This window comes from Prunus mume, linkage group LG2, assembly GCF_029339155.1.
Source record: "Prunus mume cultivar Tortuosa linkage group LG2, ASM2933915v1, whole genome shotgun sequence".
NCBI lineage: Eukaryota > Viridiplantae > Streptophyta > Magnoliopsida > Rosales > Rosaceae > Prunus > Prunus mume.
The window spans coordinates 17,857,555-17,877,614 of NC_142699.1; the positions used below are offsets into that span (position 1 = coordinate 17,857,555).

The window sequence follows — 20,060 nt, forward strand, 5'->3', positions numbered from 1 at the left end:
AAGAAGGAAGAGGGCGGAGATGGATGAGTTTCAGAGAGAAGGAAAATATGTTTGTGCCTTTGCAATCAGCGATGGGAATGGCCAAAGTGTGGTGTTGGAGGAGTGAGACGAAGGGGATCTAATATTTTTCAAATGACACTACAGCGGCTGCATCATGTTATATTGTCGCTGCCGCCCAAGTTTGACACAAGTGCGGAGTTGGAGGAGTTGGTCAGCGCCTCTATGCGAGATCTCCGCTCCTGGTCCTGCCTTCGAACCCTTGTGGTGTCAAATTTCTGGGTATTTTCTTTCCTATTTCTTTTCTTTTATTGTTTTTCTCATTTTCTGCCTTACTTTATTTTCTTTATTTATTTTTGTTATTCTCTTTTGCTTTCCTAGTTTCTTTTCCTAGAGTGTTTTCTTTATTTTTTATTTCCATTTTCTAGGATTTAGTTGTTTGGTCTACTCTTGTTTCTTTTGCTTATTTTCCACACCTTGAGGACAATGTGTGATTTAAGTTTGGGGGTAGGAAAGTAAATTTTAGTTTTTTTATTTTTTATTTTTTTGAGTCTTGTTTAAAATTTTCGTTTTTAAGTTAATATCCATAGATTATTTTAAACTTTAGAACAAATAGACATGGTGAAGATTAGTCCCACAATAGAGTCTTTTCTGTTTATTGTTGCTTAGACACTAATTCATGAATTATACTCTGAAATTTGCACATCACACCAACATGGTTTGTGGGGAGTACGATTGAAATACTTATTGTTTGTCCCAGTGTGTTTTAATTTTTGTTCTATATAAATAAGTTAGTTTGTGTTATAAAGTAATAATTGCCTCACCCGAAGCTTTGCCTAGTAACCGGGCCAGTCTTGCCTAATCAGCAGTGATTCTCGAGTTAAATCGTAGAGTTTTTGGCATGAGGCAGGGTGGTTAGTTGGTTTCGTAGCCTTTTCAGCTTGAGTTAATAAGTCCTTAGGGGTGTTCTACACCTAGTGCCCTAAAGCCTTAGTGGTTTGGGAGTCATTGACCTAAAGCTCGCTACATGGGTTGAATCGAAAGCTTAAGGGAGCCGACATTGCACAATCACTACTGTTATTGAAAAAAAAAAAAAAAAAAAGGAGAAAAAGAAAAAGAAATGTGTGAAGTATGAATAAAAGGGATGAGATGTAAGGGTTTTAGTCGAGTCTCTTTAACTATGATGGTTCACTTTACACTGAAGGAAGTTTGTGATTTCTTTTCTAATTGATTCTAAATAGCTTAGACTTAGTGGTGGGATTAATTGGATCCTTTGAATAGATGTTCTAGTTTTTTAAAATTCGCTATGGATTGCAACTTGAAGGTGGAAATTTTGTTCTGGTTAAAGTGTTAGCCAGATGTCTAGTTTGTTAAGTTTTTATTTTTGTTTGAGTCTTGTTTTGCTTGAGGACAAGCAAAGAGCTAAGTGTGGGGGTATTTTGATGATTCGATTTTATATTATATATTTAACCCTATTCTTAGTATATTTTGGTTAATATTTTGGAAGAATTTTGATACTTTGAATTATATTTTCAATATAGGACTTTCGACTCTCTCTGGAGCAAAACATAATCAAATGGACGAATTTTGGAGTAATTCAAGTTGGAGGACGTACGTGAGTCACTTAGCTTGATCGTATCAAAATATCATACTTTTACACTAAGCGATGATTTCCTGGTGAATAAATGAAGGAGCGATGTGCAGTGCTGGAATAGTGACGTTTTGGGCTTATATTGCGTTTTTGGAGCCCAAGATGACCTCGGATGGGTTCGTGGCCTTCTGGAGAAGTGTTCGGAATATTTTTATCTTTAAAACGAGCTATCTTGGGCCAGATTTGGAGGAGATTTGAGACCAAAACGTGGCTGGGCAGATTTGGGCAGATTCTCCTAATCCAATTTGGACTTTATTTCCTAGTCTTATTTTATTTTAACTTAATTTCCTTGTGGGGATTGGGTAGCTAGGTTTTAGGAGGTATTTAAGCTTCTTTTCACTGCAATTTAGGGGCTGCTTTTAGAACTTCTTTTTGGCTTTTGAAGCAATTGCTAGGGTTTGGATTTTCGCTACTTTCAGGTGTTTTCATTCTTACTCATTCAAATGATATTTTCTTGGATTTCAATTATGATTATGTGTAACTAATTCCCTTTGCTAGGGCGAGGCCGTAAGCTTTAGCATGAATATGTAGTTTTATTAATTTGCTTATGAATGGATGCATGTTTGCTTTGAATTATTAATCACTGTGTTTAAAACTATCTATCTATTTTAATGATTGATCACCATTAGGATATGTAGACAAGTAATTTGATGCAATTTCTGTTGGAACATCACCCTGAAATTGAGGAGGGCTTCTTGTGATTAGTAATTGTAAGTTCACTTAAGGCGAACATCACGCTCTTAAGGGTTGCATGGTTTTTCAAAGGGTTTTCACAAAGCTTAATGAGTCTTGCATGTTTATATTTGATCTGAACATCACAGACGGATTGCATGTTAGATATTACGTTTTCGCTTGAACATCACAAGGAAAATATGCATTAGGAAAACCTAACCTTCAAAGCATATATGTGGAAATTCATAAGTATTTGATAGAATTGCATAGGATTGCGACGGTGTTGGCTAAGCCCTAGTTTTCTCTAAATTGTTAGTCTTTGAAAGAAATCGTTTTCTTCTTTGCTGTTATTATTTCCCAACTTTCAGATTTCTTTTACTGTTAGTTTAATCTTTTCAAATTCATAAACTTCAAATCTTTGATAAAATCTATTTTAGTTATTAATTAAGAGTTAGTTTAATTACAGATTAGTCAAACAATCTTTGGGGACAACGACCTTGCATGAGCATTTATACTACAATTACCTTGTATTCTTGCAAGTATTTTCAGTGATTTTAACCCTGTTTGCATAGGTACTAAAAATCCTATCAGGATGCATCTATGATGAGATGGGAGACTAAAACCATGTCTCTACCAGGGAACCTTATGTCATATTAGTGATCTTATTTCACTTCACAAGTACCAATTCGTAACCTTCATAATTAATATTTGTAATTTGGTGTTTGAGTTATAGATTCTATATCCCACACTTCATATTTAGTGATAAATGGAATTGCCTATTTTCATTTTGGCTAATCACTTAACCTGTCGACATTGGTAAGGCGATATTTAATTTAATCATAGCCCTTGATAATTGTAGTAGCTACTGATAAATCAAATGTATCATCAATTCGTGATCTCATAATTCTTATGTGCATACGCATGCATAATTTATAAGCATCTCATTGCTTTGGGGTACCAATGCCTCTTCAGGGGCTGATGTTGTCATTTATGGGACAAACATCTCTTTTACGATGAATTAATTAGAATATGTGGATCATAACTATAACACCCCGACTCTATTTAATTTCCAATGCAAATGGTAAAACTAAATTAAATGTGAAATTACGAAACTACCCTTGGGGTAGGGTATTTCGGTCATTTTCTTGTCCGGAAGGATTTTGGGACCACAAGTGGTTTGGTTGCGTAGGTGGTTCTGAGATGAATTCGTAGACAGGCGGTAGGCTTGAATCGGAGTTATAACGAATTGTTGGCGATGAAATTTCTTTCGGTGGCAAAATCGTAAATAATTCAAAAAGGGTATTTGTGAAAAAGTCAGATTTTTCATTTTCAGTTTATTCTTTCTCTCTCGTGCTTCTCTTTCTCTCCCGCGAACTCTCCCTCGTCACTGTTCACCCGAGCAGAAATCATCACGCCACAACATTTGCTCCGATATGAGAAAAACTCCTTTTCTCGAATTTTCAAATCGCTCGTTTTCTCTCATTTCTCCACCAAATTGGACGTATAAGGTATGGATTTCTACATATTTTTCATGATCTAGCTGATGGTTGGGTAGGATTGCATCGATTTTGAGCGTAGGATGTCTGATCTTCGAATTAGGTTTTGGCCGGATTTCGGGATGAGATTCCGGCCACTTTCGGTCAATTTTTGGGGTATGCCCAAGAACAAAAGTGGCTCCAAATAGGGTGTTACATCTAGGATAGGAGTCTTGAGCCGAGATTTTGAGATTTTCCGGCCAAGCTTAATCGCTTTGGACACCCACACGCTGCCAGCGCGTGTGGTGGCGCGTGGACAAGTGTGGTGGAGCTGTAAATCATTCCAATGTGATCTTTAAATTGTCACGAGTGCGTAGGATTTCGCGGATCTCAATTCCGAGGTCGTTTGACTATCGAACGGGTTATCGCATATTATGCGTTATTCGGGTTCGATATGTTCCGACCGTTGGATCGTTTTCAAACTGAAGTATATTTCTTTAGATACCCTTAGGATCGTGTAGGATTCGACAGATCGTAAAACGGAGTCCCGGATACTCCGAAAATGCCAACCCTAGGATGAGGTTTCAGAATCAATTGTGCGATCGTGAGCGGTCTAACCGTCCGGACCAAACTTACGGGACGTGTATCCCAGACCTCGTAAAACCTATAGAAACTCCCGGAAGCTAGGGTTTATTTCAAAGTTCTGTTTTGAAGTGCTTGATATTCATCATTTTGTATTACTCATACTCACCCACCATACGCATGGCGGGACCCTCTAAAGGTCAAGCTGTGTGGGACTACTTGTGAGTGGACTTTTCTTTTGAAACTCAGTATGATTTCATTCATGGAAATATGACATATAGTTTTATTATGTTTATCAAGAATTTATATATGCTCGAATGAAAATTCGAGGTTTTCATAAAACTTATTATGATATTTGACTTTTGAGAAGCTATATTTACATGCGTCTATGCATGGGGTACGTGGTGGTTAATATGAGCTATGGAAAGGTAATATTTGATCTGTTAATTGGAGTGTGTTAAGCACTAATTCATGTACCTCCCCTGATCTGATTTTGGTTACGGATATTGAGTACTTTTGAAATTATGAGAACTCAGAACATCCTTGAGGGGATGTTGCTGTGGACCCTGGATTTGGGGTAGTCTGCAGTAGTATTTCAGCGTACAAGCTTTGACCGTGTCGGCTGTGCGTGCTGGGTGAGAGTTAGTCCCAGTTGGATGGCTCGTTCCCTAGACACATGGTGAATTGAGGAATGACTCTGCCATGTGGACTAGTCAAACAGTCCCCCGGTTGGATTGTTTCCCCGGTACAATTAAATGTTGGTTATATCTATATACTATTCTTATGAGTATTATTATTATTATTCTGCTACATCATATAATTAGTATGTGTATAATTATATTTATATATATATATATATATATATGAATGTTCTTTTGTTCTATTTCTCGGTAAGGTTACGTCCTCGCCGGTCGTACCTTTGAGAACGTTTATGAGAGTCTAACCTCTCGGAACTCTTAAGTTGAGTGGTGGACTTCGTGACGTATTATTCATGGATTACGGATTTGAGATCCGGTATAAATGTGTTAGTATGTGTTCATATACTGTTTATGATGTTTTGTTATGCTTATGGTTTCCTTGCATGTTTTAATAAAGGTGGGGGTTACACCATTTTGTTTTCACTTGAACTGAACTTGATTTTTGTTCCTCACAACTTTTTTTGTGCCCCACGATGCGATTGAGCTTTGCGAGTTGAGCGGACCGGGTGCATCTTGGAATTCGAGTCTTCGTAGAGACTCTTGGTACCTTTTCCTTCGTTAAACGATACTTCGGTTGTATTTTGAATTCCGTAGATATGCTCTGTATCACTGGCGAGGGTTTAAATTTTGTGAGGCACTGGAGGCCTTGTTTGTAAATTATTTTACTGCTTGTAAAGCATGCTGCTAGTTAGTTGTACTTAACTATAAATTTTGAACAGGTTGAAGTTTGGAAATGTTCAATTTACAGGTGAGACTCGCAAATTTTTGGTAGAAAGTCTGGCGTTAGTAAGTGGGCCCGGCATCGGGATAATGTCGGTAATTAGGAGGGGTCCGTCCCAGATTCCAAGGAATTTTAGGACGGGTCTTGTCAATAACCTCATATAGAACGTTATTTTTTATAAGGCTTCAATTTTTCAAATAATCTCCACTTCTAGGGAGTTAAGTTTTTAGAACCTATATTTTTGTCATGTTCATAGTCACTTATTGTCGTATTAATGGATTGTGATACATGAATATCAATCCATGCTTGCATAATCATAACTTTATATATGCATTATCTTGATGAGACAAAAGCAGACCGATTCAACACTATTTCACGACGTTCTTCAGGAACTGTCATTTATCCCCCTAACGGAGGGAAAATTGTCTCAAAATATAGGAAAATAAACTCATCATCATTATCAAGTCAAATTGATTGGATTAGATGATGTGGGAGTTGTGCTCGTAAGCGTCTCAACAAGAGACAAATATGTGACCATTTTAGTAGGCACATTCAATAAAACTAGTGAAGTGATCCATAATTAAATGTTGTATAGGCTCACAAATATCCTTTTGAATTATTTAAGGAAAGATGGCTCAAAGTCAATTTTTGACTGAGATAATCTTATGACAACTTTTATTTGTGAGCATTATGTGTAATGATATTTGTTGGACAAGACAATAGTTTGAGTCTTTAAACGACGTCCTTACAAATTTATAAAAATCTTATGTATCATTGTAGAACATGGATTGCTAAGATAGGCATGCCACAACATAAAAGTTATCCGATCAATGAACTTCTAGTTCATGACATCATAATTTTCAACTACTATAATAGTTGTGGGCCTCATGAACTTCTGGTTAATGACATCATAAACTTCAACTACTGTAATAGTTGTGTAATATTGAAACCTCATGAACTTCTGGTTCATAACATCATAAACTTCCTACTATAAAAAAAAGTAGATAGTTTCTCCAATAGACGTCTCTGGCTGTCAATATTAGGGCGGTAATTCAAGACATTATAAAACGAAATTAACTAATAACCCAACATAAATAAAATAAAATGAGTAAAGTGGTATAAACGAGGAATAAAATAAATAAATTAAAGACTATGAAATTCCAAGATAATTCAATATTAATGTGGATTCAATATGTAGATAAAACTACAAGTTTAAGAATTGGATTTCCAACCAATTCAGGTTCATATAAGCACAAATAAGTAATGAACTTCAGGTTCATATATAGTATTAGGATCCATAAAAAACTATGAACTTCAGGTTCATATCAACATATATTTGAAACTACAGGTTCGAATACGTAGATCTAAATAATGTGAATTAATAGTTGTGCTTTGAACTTCATACTCAAATCGATGTATATGCACTCGAAACTTCTGGTTCGGGTTCTTGACATATGTAAGCCTCATAGAATTCTAATTTTGATTAATACAAAATCAATGAGTTTCATGTCCTTATGTGCTCTTTAAATTCGAGGAACTTCACGCCCTTAATTATTTGGAATCAAAGAACTTCATGTTCTGATTCAATCAAAAGAACTCTAGGTTATGATCTAGTTATATGATAAGGATCGAGGAACTTTGGGCCCTGATCTTTTGTATAATACAAACTCATCATAATAATTAAGATGATACTTAAAATTAAATAAACAAACAAAAAAATGGCATTATATTCGTGTGTAATAAGAATAAGAATTTTCCTTAAACGAGCATGATGAAGTCTGATGGTGAGTACAAAGAAACTCTATACCATGTGATGACTCTAGCTCATATAAGAAGAAAGAAAATTCAAAGAAAGAAAACATACCAAGAGCAATATCGTGTTGATAACGTGTTATAAAACTAGATGGAGAAAATGTAGAGAGAAGTGATATACTAAAGATAAAGTTTCACCATGTTTATTCTTTCCCTAATATTTGGCAGAACCACCTATTTATAGGCTTACAAGATAGGAGATTGAATACCATCATTTACAATATACCTATAGGTCACAAGCACTAATTACAAATACTTAGTGCATAAGTTACATAAAATCCAACGGTGGAATACTAAGCGGTATGATGGTCATCCACCAACTCATGCATTTACAACACTTTTCTTGTTTTGTGAACGATGTTTTTTACAAATAAAAGATAACCACATATTAATATATCAGGCGAGTACTTCAGTTTGGGCCAGCCTATCTGAAGCTTTAGTCTATTCTCTCTTTTCAGGGTCCAAAGCCCCTAAGTTAGCTAGTCTTAGATCAATAAAGGCAAAAATTGAAAAGTTTCATCAACTTGACAAAGAACAAAGAGCATACCAGGCCGTGGTTGGCTTGGCAGTAAACTAAACATAGACCAAACTCCCAAGAACCTTGGCAATCTCCGTTTACAGACCCCCATTTTCTGGTGTTTCTGGTGCTTAAGCACCTATAGTAATGTAGAACAGATGGCGAAATGAATCGAAGAGGAGTGGGGGAGATGTGCACGCAATGGTAAATAGGGTAAATTGCATATTTGAGCTTTGAACTCATAATCGAGCCCACGATCCGTCGATTCAAAGAGAATGACGTCACGAGTAAAACTCATCACATTGCCATAATGTATGAGTTTTTTCGGACATTCGAGATCGTTTGGCAGCCGAAATCCAATTTTTATAGTTTTGAAAACTTTTTATTTTCCTATTTTAATTCATTCTTTATTCCTATTTAAATAAATTTTACCCGTGGGCAGGATTATGTTTTGTTATTCCAAATTATAAAATAAACCTTGAGATTTCCTCATATCTTCCTGGTGAATTCTAGAATTATATGTTCTAGGCTAAAGTTTTAGTCATCATATTGTCATGCTACGTCATATAGACCTCGTTTGGTAGGGTGGCATGGATTAGCCCAATAAAATTGAAATAGCGTCCTGAGTAGTGCTTTGTGCATCCATGGGACGAAATTCAAACCCCAATTTACTCTAGCCAGTCTTATTCATAGTCATTCTATAGCAAGGGTCTTATCTATGGCCTTAGATGAGATCCTATCTCTTAACTGTTGGATTATGCTAAATAATTTGATCCAACGGTTAAGAGATATGGCTTCATTTAATAGAAATTTAGTTATATACCCAATTTTAGATATAGTTTTATAAAGAAACCCTACACTATTTAAAAACTATAAACACACCAAAAAAAAATCAAAAAATTGACAGGTGTCAATTTTTTTTTTAAATTTAATAGTTGTTTTTTAGTTTATTTGTGTGTGTTAAATACCTATATTGTCCTTGTACTATGAATTTAAGAGAGGAAAATCACATCTGCCAAAAAACAGGATCTGTCATAAAACCAAATATGCCCAGATCTGCCAAAAAAACTAAATCTGCCAAAAAACCAAATCAGATTTATTTTCTCTTTTCTTGCTAGTGTTTTCTCTGGTGTTAGAGCAAGATAAGCTTCCATTGAAGCTCAATCTTAGGTCCAACTATATTCTTCATCTTTAATCTACAATTTTTAATATTTAACCTTCGATTTCTTATTCTAAATTGTGCTTCTATTGATTTTTTCTTTTTTGGGATTGTTCAAGACCTCGAACAAACCTCGATCAGATGCTCTTAGCTCTACTTCTCTTTCACCACATCGTCGTTGTTGTTATCGTCATCGTCTGGTTTGGACTTGAGATTTTTTGATCTTTTGTTTTAATTATGTGTTTCTCTTCGAATTTTAGTTGATTTTCAAAATGTATTTTAAGTTTTGATGATCGATTCAACTTTTGTTACTATTTCAGTTATGAATCTCATTTTTGTTTAATAATATACTTCTGTGAGAGTATTAACAATACACTTCTATGACATAATAGTATTAACAATCTAGGCTCAACTTGTTTTGAGTTGATCTGGTTTGTTATTTCTTCATCTTTTCTTTGATAGACATGTATTAGAAATGGCAACATGACAAGCATTAATTAATATGACAGTAAATTAGCAGTGTTATTACCCTAGACTGGAACATTACAAGAGTAAACACGCATTATAAATAGGATGTAATATGTAATAGCAGTGTTATTACCTTATACTAGAACATTACATGGGTAGATATGCATTAGAAATAGAATGTCATAGGAAATTAGCAGTATTATTACCCTAGACTGGAACATTACAGGAGTAGACATGCATTAGAAATAGGATGTCATATGAAACTAGTATTGTCATTATCCTAAACTAGAACATTACAACCATTAATCAACATGACAATAAACTAGCAGTGTTATTATCCTAGATTAGAATATTACATCCATTAATCAACATGACAGTAACCTAGCAATGTTATTACCTTAGACTGGAACATTACATGGGTAGACATGCATTAGAAAGAGGATATCATAGGAAACTAGCAATGTTATTACCCTACACTAAAACATTACATGGGTAAACATGCATTGGAAATAGGATGTTATAGGAAATTAGCAGTGTTATTACCTTACATTGGAACATTATAGGGGTAAACATGCCTTAGAAATAGGATGTTATAGGAAACTAGCTATTAATCAACATGACAGAGCAGTGTTATTACCCTAAATTGGAACATTACAACAATTAATCAACATGACAATAAAGGTGTAGAATATTACAATCATTAATTAACATGACACGTTAATGAAACTACGGTTTTCAAGACCCTTTGTTTGTAATGAATTGTTTGGGCTTTTTTATAAAATTGGGCTGGGCTTGTTTTGGGTGTTATTTAAGTTTTTTGTGTTGGTCTTCTTTTTTAAGTTGATCTAGGGGTGGGCATAAAAACCGATAAACCGATCAAACCGACCGAACCAAACCAAACCAAACCAAACCGAAAAAGAGCATTTTTTGACCAAACTGAAAAATTCAATAGCGGACTCGCAGAGCCGAAGAAGGTTAACGGTTTAGTACCTCTCGGGTCTAATTTTTATAGAACCGAAGAACCTGAACCGAATCGGCACTATTTTAATATATATAATTATTACACGTGGCGTTGTATGATTGGCCCAAAATTATTAATGTGAGACTCGCTTGCAGCAGATCCCTCACGATTTTTTAAATTTTCCCGTAAGTCCCCGTGTGAGTCACACATGACTCTCTCTCTTCTCTTTCTCTCAGACTTCTCATCCTCTCTTCATTTTTCATTTCGTTTTGACCTAAGAGGCGTGACGCACGCCTCTCTCTCGGCTCGACCGCTCTCTAGTTTGATCCTCTCACTCTCGATGATCAGACCAAATGCGTGCCGCCTCCATCCCTCCACGCATGAGCAACCTTCTCTTCTCTTATATGTTCGATTTTTTTCCGTCGCGTCTTTGCTCCGCGAACTCTCTCTTTGCTCTCTCTTATTATCTCGATTTTTCTATTTTCTCTCAGTCTCAGTTTCTGATCACCGACGACATCTATTCCTCTCCTGCGATTTCGTCTGTGGGTTTCTCTTTCATCAGTCAAAGAGGTGAGAGCATCATCTTCCTTTGAATTTAGGGTTTATTGTAAATTAAATTTATGGTTTTTTTCTGTTAAATTAGGCTTGTCGATTTGGTGGTTGAGGTTAATGTGATGATATATTTTTTCTGTTAAGGTTTTAGCCTTTAGGGTTGTCGAATTAGGGCTGCCACCAATTAGTAGGTTATGCTGTGTTTTGATGATTATTTGAAATTGACAAAGAAATTATGAACTGTAAGTATCATGCATTATACAAATTAGGGCTGCAAGTAATGGTTATTGGAAGGAAAAAGAATCTCCAACTAAAAGTCTGACTTATGTTGACCAAAGAAAAATGAGTCTCTCTGATGAATCCCTTAAGGTTTATAATTAATTGTGCTGACAGCGCACAACCAAGAAGAGACATATAGTTTCTGATGTTGGTAGGTTTTTAATTTTTATAAACGAAAATTCTAATTAGTCTAATGTACGGGATGTGACTATAAAATGCAGTCGGATAATTAATCAGAGACCTTGCGAAATAGTAGGTTTTTTTTCCCAAAATATTTTTATTAATCATGTAAACTAATTACATAATTGTTAAGTGGAAACTTGCATAATAATGATATCTTATTCTTAATGATGAAAAACATGCTTGAAGCTAATAAAGCAGGGCTAAATTGCTCTAGCTTTGTATTGTCTTTTTATTTGCAATCTGACATTGTTCATGCTTGATACTTCAATTTTTTTGAACGAATTATGGTTAGTTACATATTAAAGATTAAGGCATGCGCCTGAGTTGATATTGGTTTTAAGTTTAAGACTTTTTTTAGAGCAATGGGTATTTAAGGTTATTTGGTTTGGAGGCATTGAAAGGAATGAAGCTTGTAACACCCCGACCCCAAATTTATCCCATGTTTAATTTATTTAAGTGGAATTGAGAAATTACCCTTGGGATAAGGGTATTTTGGTCATTTTCTTACCCGGAAGGAATTTGGGAATTCCGGTTGTACCGTTGCGTGAGAGCACGGTGAGATGAGTTCGTAGACACGTAGTGGGCTCGAATCGGAGTTGTAACTAGAGAGTTATGATCCAGAAGAAGCTCGAGTGGCATAATCGTAAATATTTGGAAAATGGATTTTGGTTAAAAGCGGAATTGCCCCGTCACTCTCTCTCTCTCTCGCCCGTCTCTCCTCTCTCTCTCAGGTTTGACCACGGCTGGCTGTATACCACGCTTTAACGGCGGCATAACAGTCTCGTCGACCACCAAAGTCGATGGGGCCAGGTACGGTAAAATGACTGGCCATCTGCTGTCAGCCTCTTCCTACAGTGAGGTCGCCGGGTCATGCAAATGTGATCGCCGTGATTTCCGGACTAAACGAGGAAAAGAAAGTCTCGGTTTGATGAAATTCGCGCGCCGTTCTCGTCATCCGACCACCGATTCCGGCAAGTGAGGTATGGTTTCTCACCTATTTTCCGAGCTCTAGCTGCTGTTGGGTAGGAATTGATCAATTTGTAGCGTAGGCAACCCGATTCGATGGGTTTCGGCCAGATTTTGAGGGGAGATTCCGGCCACTTCGGTCAAATTTTGGGGTATGTCGAACAAAGTGACTCCAAATTAGGTGTATTACCTAGGGTAGGAGTCTTGGCTCACGATTTGGAGGTTTTCCGCGCGATGCGATATCGCTTAGACACCAGCGCTTGCTGCTGGCGCGGCGCTGTGGCGTCGAGGAGCTGAGGAATTTTGTCCCGCTGTGATCCTCTCGATATCACGGCCGACCGTAGGCGTGTGCTCGGATCTCATTTTGGATCCGTTAGAGTTCGACGGATATCGCATATCGCGTATTTTCGAGTTCGCTAGGTTTGGACCGTTGGATGGTCCCGAAGTTATGATATGTTGATCTAGGTATTACCAAGATCGTGTAGGAGTTTGACGAATCATAAATGGAGTCCCGGATACTCCGAAAATGCCAACCCTAGGGTTAGGGTTTTAGCGACCGTCGATCGTGCGATCGTGAGCGATCCGACCGTCCGATCTGGACCAAACTTGCGGGACGTGTGTCCTAGACCTTGTAGAATCTATAGGAACTGTCAGATCGGAATTTGGAGGTTGTGGGCCCGCAGGCCCGTTTGACCTTAGGGTGACCGTGAGACTTTCGAGATAGTCTTACCTTTCTTTGAGGGTTAGAATGACCTTAGTGATAGGTCTTGAGCGTTGTCGAACTAAATGGACATTGTGGGTTTAGGATATAATTGATGAATATAAATGGGGAAGTTTATGGAATGCTTTATTTGTTGAGGTTTATATAAGATTAGAAATTAGAAATTATATATTAAAGTGTGTGGATGTATAAAAGTAAATAAAACGATTGATTGTTTTGAGCTTTTTCTGTCTTGAGTGTATTGCTTTTGTTTTTATATGTTTTGGTTCTTAACAACTTCTCATTATTCTTTTTAGTTCTCTATTTTCCTGTCGCTTATCCCAAAAAAAAAAGAAAAAAAAAAAAAAAAAAGAAAGAATTTTCTGTTTGTTTTCAAGATAAAGCCTCTTACATGCTTTATTGGTTATTCTCTATGTCTTTATATGTTGGGAATGCAATCTGATTTTTTTATTTTTCTTTTCTTTCCCTCTTATATATGCTCCCTTATGTTCATTCTTTGCCCTTTGGATTTCCTGACAAAAAGGGGGAGAGATTGTGTTGTGGAATTAAGGGGGAGAGATTGTGTTATGGAATTAAGGGGGAGTTGTGTTATAATGCAGCTTGCATTATTTCTTCTTCTCCACATGCTTCTTAGGTTTTGTTGTTTCATAATGTGCAGGATTAGGGCTTCAAGCTTAGAATAAGAATTCATTTGTTAAATCCCATGTAATTTCTTTTGAGTTGTAATAGGTATTTTGTCTAGGAAATGCCAAAGGGGGAGATTGTTAGTACGAAATTCGTATTGGCATTTCCTAGACTTTAGTATAGGGTGAAAATTAGTTTGTGAGGAATTGTTATTGAACGCTTTGTCACTACTCTTTCAACCCCACACTTCCGAGGCATGCCCTGACCATATGAGAATCTTGACATCAGGTAAATCATGACATAATCACGCATTCATTATAGGATTCCTAGTTGGAGTTATTTTCACTCAAGTATTTTTATGTTAATCTTATTTCTAATAAGATTAGATTTTATCTCTTGAGATTACTTTCCTAGTTCAACTCTATTTTAATTGAAGTTAAAATATTATCTTTTCCTATTGTGACTCTGCACGTTGCTTACCTCTTAGTTAATTTGGTTTAAAGAGAGGCGTCATTACTTTGAGTCCAAGGTGAATCAAATCTCTTATTGATGATAGGTTGTGGTGCAATAGGAAGTTTAATATTCGTGGCCTATTGGGTTTCTCTCCCATCCCATGAGAGAGAACAAGTCTTGTATAAAAGATCATGTGCCATTCTTTTATTTGAAGAGCTTTTGAGATATTTGTTTTGAGCATATAGAATTCTAAGAAAAGCTGGCGATGTACGGATATTTGGATAAATCATCAAGTGTTCAATGTTTACTTGGTGATTTATCAAACACTTTAATCATTCATATTGCATTCATATGTGTCGGTGACTCATACGGTTGAGGGCACCAAGACCGTGGTGGCGGTTTTTCCTCGGTGAGGCTTGAAGCAATCGCGGCCAGACGATATTTCGTGCCTCAACATAAAAGTGTCGAAGATCATCCCGCGGTAGTGAGTTGGAAGAATTACAAGTCGGTCGGTAAACATTATCTAGAATGTGTCTAGGATAAGTGTGTGAGTACTTGTAATCATCGTTCTATAATTGTTGTGTTGGACTGAGGAGTCCGTGGATTTTCCCGAGGGTGGGGTTTTACCACGTAAAATAATTCTCTGCGTGTTCTTTTATTTTATGCCCAGCACGCGTTACAGGATTGATAAGCTATATCAATCCTGCTACCGTTTATTTTTATTTATTTGATTAGAATCTTAAATTGGCCTATTCACCCTCCTCTAGGCATTTTGAGTCATCCTGCAGGTATTTTCAATTGGCATCAGAGCAGGTTGCTGGACATACTCAGCAAGATCTAACATACCTTAGGATGGATCGTGCCTCGGGCTCAATTGCACATCCACCATATTTCGATGGCAACAACTATGGCGCTTGGAAGGCCAAAATGAAGTCGTTTCTTTGGTCCTTAGATGAACGTGTATGGAGCACAGTGGTTCATGGATTTCCTAAACCCACAAAGACGATCGGAAAAGGAGATGAAAAACCACAGTCCTCAAAACTAGAGAGGAGTGGACCACTGCAGAAGTCACACACAGCACTAATAATCAAAAGGGGTTAAATGCTTTATTTACTGCTGTCTCTTCCGATCAATTTGAATATATATGTGCTTGTGATACTTCTAAGGAAGCTTGGGATATTTTGCAGGTTACTCATGAAGGAACAGATCTGTCAAGGGAGCCAAGCTTCAAATGCACACTTTACTGTTTGAGACACTTATGATGGATGAGAATGAAACTTTTTCTGAATTTTATGCTAAACTTTGTGTAATTGTGAATGCTTGTTCAGGTTTAGGTGAAAAAATTCCAGAAGATAGAGTTGTCAAAAAGATTTTGAGATCCTTGCCTCAACGGTTTCAACCAAAGATCACGGCTATTGAAGAAATCCGTGACTTGAACACCTTGAAAGTTCAAGAACTCATAGGGTCCATACAAACCTATGAGATGAAACATCTACCTCTTAAAAAAGAGCAAAAATGTTGCGTTCAAGGTTGTGAATGAAGAAGATGATGGGTATTCAAATGAAGATTGCAGTGATGAGGAATTAGCGATTCTCACAAGCGATTCATGAACTTTCTCAAGAATCAGGATACAAGTCGAGATTCAAAAGGTATAAATTCTAAAAATGGGTTTGTTAACTATATCTTGATGGTGGATCTAAATTTCGTGGTTAAATGAGCGAAAGAATCCAAGAGAAAGGTCAAATGTTTGAATGTGAAGGCTATGGACACATATCTTCGGAATGTGCCAACACCTTAAAGAAACAAAAGGATGGCAAGAATAAGGCAATGCATACTACTTGGAGTGATAGTGAATCGGAATGCGAGAATGATGAAAAGATGCGGTTGCACTTATAACCACGGTTAGCTTGGATGAATCACGTGAGGATGATGATTGTAAAGGTATAAATATTGAGTTTATCATGAACAAATATGATGATTTGTTGGCTGCATCTCAGAAGCTCAATAAACAAAATAGTGAGCTCGTCAAAGAAGTTGCTACGTTGCTGAAGCTGGAAAATTGCGAGGATTGCAAACGAGTTTCAATCCCATGATGCAGATTCGAAAAGGTAAGTGCAGGTATGAACGAAAAATTGATGTTTTTGCAGAAAAAATTGACTGATCAGAATAAATTAATTGCTTCTCTAACCTGACAACAAAGCCCTTGAACTTGAACTTAAAAATTCAAAAGAAAAGATTGTTTCTTTAACCATTGGTGCAGAAAAAAATTGACAAAATGATTAGCATGGGACGAAGAGATGGTGACAAAGCGAGGCTTGGGATTTGAACCAAGTAATAAGTCTTCATGTGTCTAAAACAAAGTTTGTCAAATCCACTTCACCTATTGAACCTTCGCCTCTCATAAAGTCAAGAAATTTATTCCAATTTGTCACTTTTGTGGAACTCGTGGGCACATAAGACCGAGATGCAATAAGCTTGAAACGAATTTGTTCGTTCAAATTCTCATGGCATGGGTGGAAAAGTAAGTATCAACATAAGATTTCAAATCTTATGAAAGAGAATGTAAACCAGCTTATCCAAACTATCTTCTTTTCATTGTTTGCCGTCAACTAAGACAAAGTTAGTTTGGAGGAAAAAGGAAAATCATAATTGTATGTCTTCCTCCACTAATGTTGTGCATGAACCCGTTGCTTTAGAAAGTTTGGATCTTAAATGTATTGCTGCAAAACCGTTGGATAATCTTGATTTGACACTCTTAGAAAGTCTTTAGGTATATGTGCTCTAAATTAATTTGGAGTCTATTGCATGCCAAAGCCTCTTTCATGTTTTATGATATTTCAATTAATTTCTGTGTTTATAAATCTGTCCAGCTCGTGCAAGGATTGTTAAGGTGTATCAATCCGTAACTGTGTCTGAACGTATTTGTTGATCTTAGATTGGGCTAACATTGCACTATATTAAGAACTTACACTCTCAGCTTCACACAAAGGTTTCCATTGTCTTGGTGCATTATAAACTTCATTAAATGATCTATCCATCTATTTATTTTTATTTTGCACACCACACTATTTTCCTTGAAGTCCTTTGAATATCTCTTATCATGCACTTGTCTCTTTTGGATTGCCATAACACTACTGTGCGTAAGTTCTTGATCTGTTTATAAAAATAAATTTAAATTTTTTTTTAAAAAAAAGAGTGTCAACCACTCATTGCTCGATAAGGGCCTCTTGTCTAACCAACGTCGAGGTTCGAGTCAACATGGTTGTGATGGTTTGCTATCCTTGCTTATCTTTGGAGCCTTCATGATTGGATCAGTATTTCCCCAGGGGGTGCTTCATCACCCCGATTGCCTCCGATCATCGGCGGCGTAAGCACACTGATTGACCATCCGTTACATGGATCATGTCAAAGCTAGATAAAGTGAGCCACAAAATTCGTATTAAAAAATATATATATAAATTGATCTTCTTATACTTACTATGCACTTAGTGTTTGTGCAATCTTTGGTGGGATTCGTTTTGTGTGGACATATTTTTTGTGCTTAATTGAAAAAGAGTTCATTTAACACATTTGCTCCTTGATGGTAGACTCATTTGATGCTTTTTTATCTTTCACCATGACCGTGGTATGCCTCTTTACTGTTCTCTGTGAGTTTGTGAGTCTTGTGTGCTCCGTCGTGTGTTTGTCCTGACATGCTTTGCTTCACATGCGTTCAAGACAGCAAAGGGTTTGTTGCTTCTTTCATTCTTTACCCACAAACTTGGCATGTTTATGAATGGAAAATAATTATATCTTCAAGAGAACTTTGGGTCGTGCATCTACAGTATGTTTTATGTCTTGATTGTTTTGAGCTTTTTCTGTCTTGAGTGTATTGCTTTTGTTTTTATATGTTTTGGTTCTTAACAACTTCTCATTATTCTTTTTAGTTCTCTATTTTCCTGTCGCTTATCCCAAAAAAAAAAAAAAAAAAAAAAAAAAAAAAAGAAAGAATTTTCTGTTTGTTTTCAAGATAAAGCCTCTTACATGCTTTATTGGTTATTCTCTATGTCTTTATATGTTGGGAATGCAATCTGATTTTTTTATTTTTTTTTTCTTTCCCTCTTATATATGCTCCCTTATGTTCATTCTTTGCCCTTTGGATTTCCTGACAAAAAGGGGGAGAGATTGTGTTGTGGAATTAAGGGGGAGTTGTGTTGTAATTCTGCTTTGAATTACATTTCTTCTCCCACATGCTTCACTGGTTTTGTTGTTTCATAATGTGCAGGGATTCAGGGCTTCAAGCTTAGAATAAGAATTCATTTGTTAAATCCCATGTAATTTCTTTTGAGTTGTAATAGGTATTTTGTCTAGGAAATGCCAAAGGGGGAGATTGTTAGTACGAAATTCGTATTGGCATTTCCTAGACTTTAGTATAGGGTGAAAATTAGTTTGTGAGGAATTGTTATTGAACGCTTTGTCACTACTCTTTCAACCCCACACTTCCGAGGCATGCCCTGACCATATGAGAATCTTGACATCAGGTAAATCATGACATAATCACGCATTCATTATAGGATTCCTAGTTGGAGTTATTTTCACTCAAGTATTTTTATGTTAATCTTATTTCTAATAAGATTAGATTTTATCTCTTGAGATTACTTTCCTAGTTCAACTCTATTTTAATTGAAGTTAAAATATTATCTTTTCCTATTGTGACTCTGCACGTTGCTTACCTCTTAGTTAATTTGGTTTAAAGAGAGGCGTCATTACTTTGAGTCCAAGGTGAATCAAATCTCTTATTGATGATAGGTTGTGGTGCAATAGGAAGTTTAATATTCGTGGCCTATTGGGTTTCTCTCCCATCCCATGAGAGAGAACAAGTCTTGTATAAAAGATCATGTGCCATTCTTTTATTTGAAGAGCTTTTGAGATATTTGTTTTGAGCATATAGAATTCTAAGAAAAGCTGATGTGCGTATATTTGAGATAAATCATCAAGTGTTCAATGTTTACTTGGTGATTTATCAAACACTTTAATCATTCATATTGCATTCATATGCATGTCGGTGACTCATACGGTTGAGGGCACCAAGACCGTGGTGGCGGTTTTCCTCCGGTGAGCTTGAAGCAATCGTGGCTGATTGCGTTCAACATAAGGAGTGTTGAAGATCATCCCGTGACGTGAAGTTGAGTTACGAAGAAGTCGGTAAACATTATCTAGAATGTGTCTAGGATAAGTGTGTGAGTACTTCTTGTAATCATCGTTCTATAGTGGATTTGTGTTGGACTGAGGAGTCCCGTGGATTTTCCCCAGAGGTGGGGTTTTTACCACTTAAAATAATTCTCTGTGTGTTCTTTTATTTTATGCCCAGCACGTTAGGATTGATAAGCCATATCAATCCTGCTACCGAAGTTTATTTTTATTTATTTGATTAGAATCTTAAATTGGCCTATTCACCCTCCTCTAGGCATTTTGAGTCATCCTGCAGGTATTTTCACAAACAATGCTTTAATATCCTTATAGGCACAAGGATAAGAGCACATGGACGCTCGCATTTGATGCATCCAAGGGTAAGGCTCTTGTTTCTAGG

At 36.5% G+C, this 20,060-nt stretch overlaps 1 protein-coding gene across 1 annotated transcript in view; it reads left to right on the forward strand.

Annotated features, from left to right (window-relative positions):
* Positions 1-20,060, forward strand: part of LOC103341655 (rust resistance kinase Lr10-like) — an 84,516-nt gene that overhangs the window by 28,108 nt on the left and 36,348 nt on the right. The gene's annotated exons all lie outside the window — the stretch shown is intronic.